Source organism: Canis aureus, chromosome 12 (genome assembly GCF_053574225.1).
Source record: "Canis aureus isolate CA01 chromosome 12, VMU_Caureus_v.1.0, whole genome shotgun sequence".
Taxonomy (NCBI): Eukaryota; Metazoa; Chordata; class Mammalia; order Carnivora; family Canidae; genus Canis; species Canis aureus.
In genome coordinates, this window is record NC_135622.1 from 31,339,548 (window position 1) to 31,350,623 (window position 11,076).

Genomic DNA, 11,076 nt, shown 5'->3' on the forward strand with positions numbered 1-11,076 from the left:
GTCTCAGGATTAATGACCTAATGGCAGAAAAGCTCAGGAGACTGGCCTCACAGTGTTTTCTTAATTTATTTAGGTTATTATTTGCCCTTGGTCTACTTTTTTTGTCAGGTCTAGATTTTCTTCTTTAGGTTGTTGTGTAAGCACCTTAAATATCTGATTAGAAACCTTGCTGTGTTCTGTTTGGTGTGGTTTGTTCTGATAAGCTTGGATTTTATAACCCCTAGGTCTTTTGTAGAGAAGCTGGGAAGCAGGGACCTGTAGTCAGATGGAGATAGTTGCTATGGAATATTTATTTAGTAGATCAGGAATTGTACCAGTTTTCACCTCAAAAGGGGGCTGGGGAGAAGAAATGGTTGGCCCTGGGTGGGGGGAGAGGGGGGCTGGAGGGAGGGAGTGAGGGAAGGAGAGAGAGAGAGAGAGAGAGAGAGAGAGAGAGAGAGAGAGAGAGACTGATCAGATAGAAAGAAACTTGTCATGTGATTTTTCCAAATCCCTTAACCTCTCTGGGTCTCAATGTTTTTTTTATCTGTAAACATAAAGCATTGACTTTGACCCCCTGCCTTAAATGATTTGAACTCTGATTCCTCTGGTAGAGAAAAGATAGTGTGAGGGTCATGCTCCTGGGAAGAGAAAATACTGCATATCTCTCTTATCATGGAGCTCAATGTCTCAGAAAAGCAGTTTTTAATTCTTAAAGTAATAATTATAGTAAACTTCCATATGGTACTCATGATGGGCCTGACACTGTTCTCATCTCTCATTTATTTCATCCTCATAGCATCCCTAGGATCTAGGTACAGTCATTATCTTCATGTTGGAGCTAAGTGTGACTTAGCTAAGTAAGTGGTAGGTGATGTGTCCAAGATCCCACAACTAGAATATGCCAGAGTGGGAACTCAAACACTAGCCATTTGGCCACAGTTAGTGCTGATAGCTTGTACATTTAAGAGCCAAGAGGCAAGGAGCTTAAAGAGTTCTGAAAAAAACCCAAAGACACTTTGAAAATCCTTGGAAAAAGAAAGAAAAAGGGGAGATAGCATGTAATAGGGGACTTGACTTAGTCTTACTTGAAGGGCTTCCCAAGAAACTATCTATTGACCAAGATCTGGGGGATGAGAAGACAGTAACTAGATAGGATGAGAGGGTAGATCCTGGCAGGCAGCAGGATCAGAATATGCTGAGGGAACAGAGTACAGTCAAGAATTGGAAGTTGTTTTTGTACCTGTAGCCCAGGGAGTGAATGAGTATGGGGCAAAATATGGAGAGGAAGGTGAGTAGGGTCCAGCCCGTGCAGGGTTCTCTGCATCTCTGTCTGTCGCAACCTTTCTCAACTTTGGCATCATTGACATTTGGAGTTAGACAAGTCTTCATTGTGGATCTTGTCCTATGTTTTGTAGGATGTTTAGTAGCATCTCTGGCCTCTGCCCTGTAGATGCCAGTAGGATCCCCCACCCCCCCAAAGTTGTGATAATCACAAATGTCTCCAAACATTGTTGAATGTCCCCTGGGGGGGGGTTGCAAAGTTGCCTCCAGTTGAAAACCAATGAACTAGATATTTCACTTTTTGATATTTGTTTTTTTTCATTGTCAAAAGATGGAGTCATGGGGTCACTTTATAGATATGAACATGGACCTGAGTCTCCTTTGGCCAGGTCATAGCCAGGCCTGACCAGGTAGGTACAGCTTTCTGGAGATCTTCCTTGGAAACCATACTGTTCAGATAGAGATGCCGTCCTCAGAGTGGACAATGCTAAAATTAGTGCCCCAAACTAGAACATGAAGACTGGAGAACTGCATCAGGCTTAAAGCAAAAACAAAGGGGGGTCTTCACAACCAGGCCCTCTAAAATTTCAACACTACATGATACTTTCCCATTATGCCCATTTCTCTTTCTCCCACAGCCAATGTAGCTGTGTAGGGTTTAACAAAGTAGGCCTTTTACAAAGGAAATTACCTTAAATCAAAAAGAATAGAAACAAGATACTTGGCATTAATGGTAATAATAACCAGATTCCTGTGAAAGGCTAAAATATTGCTACTTTAGTCACTGATTGTTGTGGGAATTTGTACGTTTCAAACCCAATATGAAGCCCTCCTGGAACTTCTTGTCAAGAGTTTTCTGCTGCTGCCAACTAACCCAGGGAAAAGGAGAAAGCATTGTTTTGTCTAGCACCATTCTATCACCAGGAAAACAAAGTTCTAGGCCATCTGCATTTGTTCTTTTCCTTTTCTTTTTTTTCTTTTTTTTTGAATGGTTTAGAGATGCTGCAAATACCACAGTCTGGTCTATTGAGGAGCATGACCCTTACCCAGGATATATTCTGACCCCTTTGCCTTGTTGTTGTAGGAATTCCCTGATTTTCCTTGCCCTCATCCTGTAGGACTTTGAGAGGATAAGGAATGACAAGATTTGACTCAGAAATGATAATGCTAGTGATCCCTGGGTGGCTTAGCAGTTTAGCACCTGCCTTTGGCCCAGGGTGAGATCCTGGATACCTGGGATCGAGTCCCATGTCAGGCTCCCAGCATGGAGCCTGCTTCTCCCTCTGCCTGTGTCTCTGCCTCTCTCTGTGTGTCTTTCATGAATGAATAAATAAATAAAATATTAAAAAAAGAAATGATAATGCTAGAAAGACTGTCCACAAAGAAAACTGCATTAGCCTTTTCCACATTTCCCTATTTCTTGGAACTTCTGCCTTACTTCTTCCTCCAGGGATCCTGAGTCCTGGCTCCGAGGTCACCCCCTCTGAGGGGACTCAGCTCAGAAAGGCACCTTGTCTCTTTGCCTGGAGGTCATCTTGGCCAGACTGTGGTCTGAGCAAGGAGCCAGATCTGTTTCCCCAGGTCATAACTAACTTCCAATTACCCATCTCTCTGGCTAAATTATTATGCCTGTTTCACAGTCAGGAAAGTAGGCAGTGTGGTCAACTCAAAATCAGAGTTGGGCTTTAGGCAAAAAGCCTGAGGTGTCAACATTGCAACAATAGTGAATATTTATTGAATAGTTACTATTAAGTCAACCTATGCCAGACACTCTGTACACGTTATCTCATTTAATTATTACATCATCTCTTTGAGATAAGTACTATTTTTATACTTCTTTTACAGATGAGAAACAAGGCTTAGAAAAATAAATTATTTGCTTAAGGTCACACAGCTTCTAAATGGCAGAGCCAGGGCATTCAGATCCCAAGTGTTATTTGTACTCTCTACCTTTTGTTGCTTCTCTTGACACTTTTGAAGACTTTCTGAAGAGAATTGGAGGGGATTGTTGATGTTCCCAGGGGAACTCCACCTTTGGAACATGTGGAAGCTTTGAGAAGGCCAAATCTCAATTATTTCTGAAAAAGTTGATCTCATCATGGCTTTGGGCTATGCTGGGCTGAGCATGTGCTCTGCTTCCTATTTAAAATAAAATATATCATATTCAAAGAAAGCTTTATAGTTATAAATTTCAGTTTCATTGATCAAGTTCATTATCATCTTTATGGATATGATTTAAAGACAATGTGGATCCTCATCCCTTGGCATCATGATAAACTAAAGTGATTTCTCAGGGCTTTAGTTTCCTTATTTGTAAATGAGGGGTTTGGGTAACATGATCTCTAGAATCTTTTTTGACTCTATGGCCAGTGTCTGTGCACACATGTATCTAGAAGCCCACTTAAAGACCTAGAATGCCTTAGTGAGGTATCAGTCACTTCCCACTGGCTCCTACAATGTAGAATCTGATTTTAGGTGGGCAATCACTATAACTCAGGATTTGCAACCCTGATCATCTGAGCCCTGCGAGAATGCTATTTACACACAATCCCCACCCCTCACTGTCCCAGATCTATATACAGTGAAGGGTACTAACGAAACTAGCTGGTTTGCTGGCGGGAGTTCCTGTTCTTTCCAGGAGGAACATTTAAGCTAGTCTTCCCACTCTGAAGGCAAAAGGTAGACTAAATAATCTCTGTCTTCCATGGACCAGAGCTGAAGGGGGATGTAGGAAGACTTGTCAGTGGAGTTACCATTCCAGTGTATGAGTTTCCTCGGGACAGACTTGGAGAATGCCCAAAGGAGGAGGCACATGAAACCCACAGTGAGGGGAAGCTGGAAGGATGATTTATCTTGGTTAATCCTGGGGGCCTCAGGGAAAACTCTGTCCCAGAAAGGTGCCTCCTCACAAAGCCTGTCAGAACTGATCTCACATGCAGGTGAAGAAGGATCCAGGGGAGGCAGGATGGGCTTAGCTGGGCATGTTCACAGTACAAGAGTACAAAACTTTGCCACAGTGTAGGCGGCATCAAGGGTGTAGTGGGGAGCCAAGTCAGTTATCGTCCAAACAATACTGATGCATAAGAAGTAAGGAGAGAGAAAATTAGTAGAATGATCTAATACTGATATAGGTCAAAGTTATGGCATCCCAACTGGAGGCCAACTTTGATAGAGTCATAAAGATTCAAGAGTGCTTACTGTGTTGTGTAAAAGAGACATTAATTAGTCAACCACAGCTTGTGGGCTAAATATGACCACTGACCCTTTCTGTAAATAGAGTTTACTGAAATATTCATCCATTCATGTATATATTGACTATGACTGCTTTTGTGTTACAGTGGCAGAGTTGAGTGGTTGTGACAGAGATCATATGGTGAACAAAGCCTGACATATTTACTGTCTGCTCCTTTATGGGAAAAGTTTGCTAACCCCCAATGTGGAGGAAAGAGCACGTTGTTCTAAGCCTTGGATCAAACAAATTGGAATCTACACTCGTTTTTATAATCTACCTTTCAAAGTTTTAATTTCACATCTGAGAAATGGGAGACTGTATTACTGGTGCCAACCGACCACTTAGCTCACTAATTATGATAATTTACGACAGTGAATAAAATAATGAATGTGAAAATGCGTGTGAAGCTGTAAAAAGTTATACAAAATGTTCACTATCATTAGGGCTGTTTTCAAAGTATTTGGCAAAAGAGAGTTGGCAAAGAAAGTTGTTTTTTCCTCAATAGAGGTAGAGAGGAAATAAATAATAATGATTGCCAAAGGATGCATTAGCCTTTTTATTTGTGTCAGTTAATGTATAGTTTTGAGGTGATGTAAGCTGTGTTATTAAAACATAAGGGAAAGAAGTAAAATCCACAGCCATCTTGAAGATGAATTGAAGAAATTTGTAAGGTGTGACATACAGCTGGGTATTGTGGTGGTTAGAGGGGATGCAGGCACAGGTCTGAAGGAATGCCTACCCATCTGGGAGCTGCAGAGTGGCACTTGTATATATATATATATCTATATATATATATATATACACACACACACACACACACATACACACACACACATACCGAAAACAGTATCTAAAAAGACTTTGTGGGGATGGGTGGCTGGTAAAGGAGTAGCCAGAGTGAGAAGACTAACTAGGGAAAGCTTTTTTATTTTTATTTTTTTTAAGATTTTATTTATTTATTCATGACAGACACAGAGAGAGACAGAGACATAGGCAGAGGGAGAAGCAAGCTTCATGCAGGGAGCCCGATGTGGGACTCAATCCCAGGACCCTGGGATTACCACCTGAGCCAAAGGTAGACGCTCAACCACTGAGACACCCAGGCACTCTTAGGGAAAGTTTTTGAATGAGGATCTGTACCTGGGCCGAAAGGAGGTGAGGAGAGAACTCTGGACCCAGAATCTGGCAAACGTTTGCATGTGCTGTTATCAAAAAGCAACAGGGACCTACCTAGTGAGGGCTCTGAAGTAGGGGAGGGACATGATAAAAATGACATTTGATTTAAAAAATTCTTTTAAAAAAAAGATTTTATTTATTCATGAGAGACACAGAGACAGAGACAGAGACAGAGACATAGGCAGAGGGAGAAGCAGGCTCTCTGTGAGGAGCCCAAATGGGGACTCAGAACCGCATCACTACCCCAGCCAAAGGCAGATGCTCAACCACTGAGCCACACAGGCACCCCTAAGAAATTATTTCTAAAGCAAGCTTTTAACTGTTTTGGCAGGGAAGCTGGGGGGCTGGGGGGCTGTTCTCAGGGTCTGCAGGGTGGGCTGGTGTCTTGATGAGGTGGGGCCAGGGCAGAGAACTGTAGGGGAGCCCCTCAGGGGAGACTCTTGGATGTCAGTGATGGTCTGCTCAAGGGGAACATCCACGTGGGGAGGGAAGGGCTCCCTGTGTTCCGAAAGGCAGTCACTCAGCCTGGAAGGGGGGGGGCTGTGCGGAGGGAAGGGGAAAGGCGCAGCTCTGGAGGAGGCCAGAGGCCCATTCTTCCAGCTGGCTCAGAGTCTCCACCCTGGGGGAGGGATGTGGTGAGAGTGGAGGCCATCCAGCAGAAAGTGACAGGGATGATTAAAGGGATGGAAAATCGGGCCCATGAAGAAAGGTTAAAGGGATTGCCGCTATTTAGCCTGGAGAAGAGAGGCGGGCCGGAATAGCTGCCTTCAAGCCCATGCACGGTTATTAATAGACGCGTGCTAGGCAGCTGCCCAGCGCATCCGCATCCGGGAGGACGGGAGGACGGCACCCCTGCAGCCAGCCTGGCACCTCTGGCAGGGAGGGAGAGGGAGAGCGGGAGCGAGAGCGAGAGGCAGGCTCCTGAGAGAGGAAGAGGCATAATTATAAAGGCTCTTTTGTGGTCTCCCAAGTGCCCTCTCCCCTCCCCCTTGTTTTGGCATCTGTCATTATGCTGTGCAAACCACAGCCAGGCCTGTGATGGCACCAATATCTGCTTTCCTGCCCACTCGGAAGGTAATGTGGCTATAAAATTGATGAGTTAGATAAATAGGGTACAAAGGGTGGACTGTGTCTAGCTCTGCAGAGTGCTCTGACTGGTCTCCCAACCCAACCTGGATAAATCATCCTGTCTCCATTCCACCCACCACCTCGGCCTAGACTGTTCCATCTGGGCTCCTTCTGACTGACTCCCCAGGAGTTCCCATTTGCTCTGCCTCTCTGTCTAATTCGTCACTTTGGCAACCTGAGAGCTCTTCTATTTCTTTCCAGGTCAAATATGTCTCATTTCACTTTTTTTTTTTTTTTTTTAATGTGAAACTCTTCTCAGCAAGCCAGCCTCTTGTTCTCATGGTGAGGCTACAACGTCACACGACCAGCAGGCCAGCATGCCACAGTCTCACCAGATGAGGCCAAGAGACCTTGGCCTAGGGCCTGTCAGATTCCTGTCAGGGTGACCCAGGGCCTCGGCAATGGTGTGACTGTATTTTCCTGATGGACGTGTAAGAGATCCAGTCACGGAAGGAAGGTCAGCTACGAACCACATATCTGGACACTTCAAAATTGGAGCTGAGTGAAGGGTGGGTGGGAGGACGGGGGGAGATACGGGTAATAACCATTAGCCAGAATTTATCACACAAGTGTGATGGAATCTGGCTTCTAGAAAGTCCAGAGCTAACATTATTTGGTTACAGTTCCCTGTGTTCTGAAGGGAATTCATTCAGAGACTGGCATAGTCTCCTCAGTAGGTGAGAGGAACCTGAAGGTCAAATTCTTACTAAGTTCTGTCAGGGAGCAGGGACCTTAGACTTCACCATTTGCCTTTAGCCTTGACAGACATCACACTGACCACGAGGCTCCTTCTTAGGTGGTCAAAGGAGACAAAATGGATGTGTGTGTGTGTGTGTGTGGCAGGGGGGGGGGGGCAGGGAGGAAGGAGGACTGGGAGAGAAGCAGCCAAGGCATTCCTCAGCCAGAGACTGAGAATGAGCTGAGCCACTCCCTGAACAAAAGTAAATGCTGTTTCCCTTTCTCTGTGGCTGTGGGGACTTCTGGAGAGCACATCTGGTTTGTCTGGATCCCAATGACAGCATGGGGATGGGTACCCAACTGTGGACAGAGTCCTGGGACTGGGCAGCTAGGACAGCAGGTGTCAGAACCGAGTGGAACTGCCCCCACTATTCTCCAGTGGCCACTGCCCTCTTCCTTATCTGTGAAATGAGCATGATCCGTTTCACAGCAGCTGCCTTCTAAGGGCTATTGTGAATATTGAAGAACACAAGGCACATCTAGGGCTCAGCATGCTTGGCACGGACACTCAATACACATTAGCCACCATTATAATAATTTATTTTTGATACGATCCACTGAATGGAATTCATGGAGCAAAGGAATGGCTGTGAGCAGGAAGCCCTGGACGGATGTGATCACGCCTCATTTTAATGGCACTCTCTCCCCAACACCAGCCCCCCTGCAGGTCAGTGGCAGTGGCCAGCTCCGGAGGGATCAGCTGCCCACCTTGCATTTAACCTTTGTTTGTTCTTTGTCATTATTTTTCCTGTTCTCCTCCTCCTCCTCAAAAGAAAGGACAAGGCATAGGGATCCTTGGTTCTACAAAGAGGCGGGCCCAACTCTTGCTGGATTCCACTGGAAAAATCAGAACAATTCCTATTATTTTCGGTTCCCAGACCTTGAATATGTCAGGCTTCAGGTTCACTTCCTACGTGTCTCTCGTCGCCGGATCTGCAAGTAATTTAACCTTGTTTTCATAGAGCGCAAAGACGTTCCGCTTGTTTACACTGGAGACAAATTTTCCTCAATTGACGCAATCCTATTGATTAAATAATGACTTTCTTCCTCATTTAAAGGTAATTTCGGCTGGTATCATGACACGGAGGAGAAAAGTGAATGCCTTTTCTGTCCTGCTGTGTGAATGGCAGGCTGTGAGGGCCAAATCCCACCGCCCCCAAGAAAGGCCTTCTCATTTTCCTCACCTGTTCTTGAGCCTGGAGGGTCGGCTGAGTGAAGCTGATGCCCGGACCCCATGAGGAGGTTGGTTAAACATGACAGATCTTGATTAGGGGCATTAAACGGCCTGTATTTGCTCGAAAATGGATGTCAAGCCTGGGCAGGGTAGATGCTCCTTTGTTTTAAAAAATGGATTTGAGGGGGGTTGGGAGGTGGGTAAAATGGGTGAAGAGGGTCAAAAAATACAAACTTCCTGTTATAAAATAAATAAGTCTTGTAGGGGTAACATACAGCATGGTGACTATAGTTAATAATACTGTACTTACTGCATGTTTGAAAATTGCTATTTATGTTTGTAAATCATAAAAGTTCTCACAAGAAAAAAAAAGTGTAACCATGGATGGTGATGGATGTTAACTAGACTTATTGTGATGCTCATTTCACAATACACATAAACATCAAATCATTATATTGTACACCTGAGACTAATATAATGTTATCTAGCAATTATACCTGCCTCAATTTAAAAAAGAAAAAAAAAATTTGGGATGCCTGGGTGGCTCAGTGGTTGAGCGTCTGCCTTTGGGTCAAGGTGTGATCCCGGTGTCCTAGGATCGAGTCCCCCATTGGGCTCCCTGTGGGGAGTCTGCTTCTCCTTCTGCCTATGTCTCTGCCTCTCTCTGTGTGTCTCTCAGGAATAAATAAATAAAATATTAATTTTTTTAATTAAAAAATAAAATTTAAAAATGGATTTGATTTGCTTTTGTGATGATTACATCTAATAAACTAGGACGTGCACATAAACTGTTTTTCAAGATCACATCATATGATAGGATGTGTCATCTAAGCCAAGGATATAAAGTCAAAGGGGAAGGTTGCACACATACCAGGAAGAAGGGCAGAGAACAGCATAATCCAGAAAGGCACCAATATGGGGTGAGGGTGGCCAAAGAGAGTAGATTGCTCTGGGCTAAGTCCTTTAACTTAGTGTGGGGTCAGATTCCTCACTTGTAAAACAGGCGCAGTTGGATCAGAGAATTCCTAAGGCATTTTTCCCATTCAGTGTTCTCTGATACAAGGAAATCTGGAAACTTATTATTTGCTTCTGTTTTAAGGCTTTTCACTGTGTATTCCAACAAGGATAAGTCCAGAGGATGACATTTGGAAGGTTGGGAATCGTCTTTCTCTCTCAACGTCTTTCTGTGAGGTCAGGACAATGGCTTCTGTGTTGACAATGCCAGTTAGAACTAGTTACCACCATATATAGTCTACAGGAGAATGTACATTATGCAGCAATTTAAAAAGTAATGTAGAAAAATGTTGAAATCACTTGGAAACGTGTCTCCAAAGGCAAATGGGAGCTAGATGGTAATAAGAGAAAAATGATAGCTTGACATTTTTAAGGTATTTACTATTGCAGGCATTTTTGTTCTTTCTTCACCAGGGATTGGCAGACATTTTCTGTAAGAGCCAGATAGTAAATATTTTAGGCTTATGAGCTGTCATGTGTCTCTTGCAACTATTCAACTTTGCTGTTGTAGCAGAAAAGCAACCATAAGCAAGATGTAAACAACTGTTTGTGGCTATGTTCCAATAAAACTTTATTCATAGACCCTGAAATTTGAATTTCATGTAATTTTCATGTATCACAAAATATTCTTCTTTTGATTTTTTCCAATTATTTAAAATGTAAAAACCATTCTTAGTTCATAGGCCTTCATAATGATAGACAGTGAGCTAGATTTGGCTTACAGGCCATAGTTTACTGACCTCTGTTCTTTACTACAACCCCCTTGAAGGTGGGGGTGGGGAACTATTTTACAGATGAGAAAATCAAGCCTTAAAGAGGTTAGCTAACTTGTCCAAGTTTGCTGGTTATAAGCAATAGAGCTAGAATATAATCCAAAAGGCCAGATTCAAGAGCTTGAACTTTTAACACTTAACACTTCCAGGATAGATAGAGTGGTGGGCTGTGGGGGTTGCTCTCTCTGGCTCTGATTTAACACCGTCATAAAATAATTTTTTAAATTATTGTTATTTTTTCATGGTGGTTTAGATTCAAAACATTGGAGTAAGACTGGTTTCTCACAAGACCAGGAGATACCTGGCTGGCTTAGGAGTCACCTGAGAAAATAGCTCAAAAGAAGAACTTGGCAGGCAGTGGAGGGAGGTGGAGAAAACAAAGCGTCAGTTCCATGAACATCAGGACCGAGGGGGAGGCCTGGCCCCCTGATCCAGGAAATTTGGCCTGGGGGTCAGTCAACTCAGCTCCCCCTTGAGATGCACAGAGTTGAGGCTAGGAAGAAAGAGAGAGCCTGCCTTGCCTCTACCACCTTCCATTTCTGTTCTTTAAGATGAAGCACCTTGAGCCTTCTCTAATG

The 11,076-nt window shown here is 43.8% G+C and overlaps 1 long non-coding RNA gene across 1 annotated transcript; it reads left to right on the forward strand.

Moving 5' to 3' along the window:
* Nucleotides 1-6,300: 6,300 nt before the first annotated feature.
* On the forward strand, nt 6,301-10,119 carry LOC144324661 (uncharacterized). Its single transcript, XR_013390090.1, has 3 exons — nt 6,301-7,256; nt 8,311-8,476; nt 8,596-10,119. It is a non-coding gene; the product is annotated as an uncharacterized LOC144324661 (long non-coding RNA).
* Nucleotides 10,120-11,076: the final 957 nt, after the last annotated feature.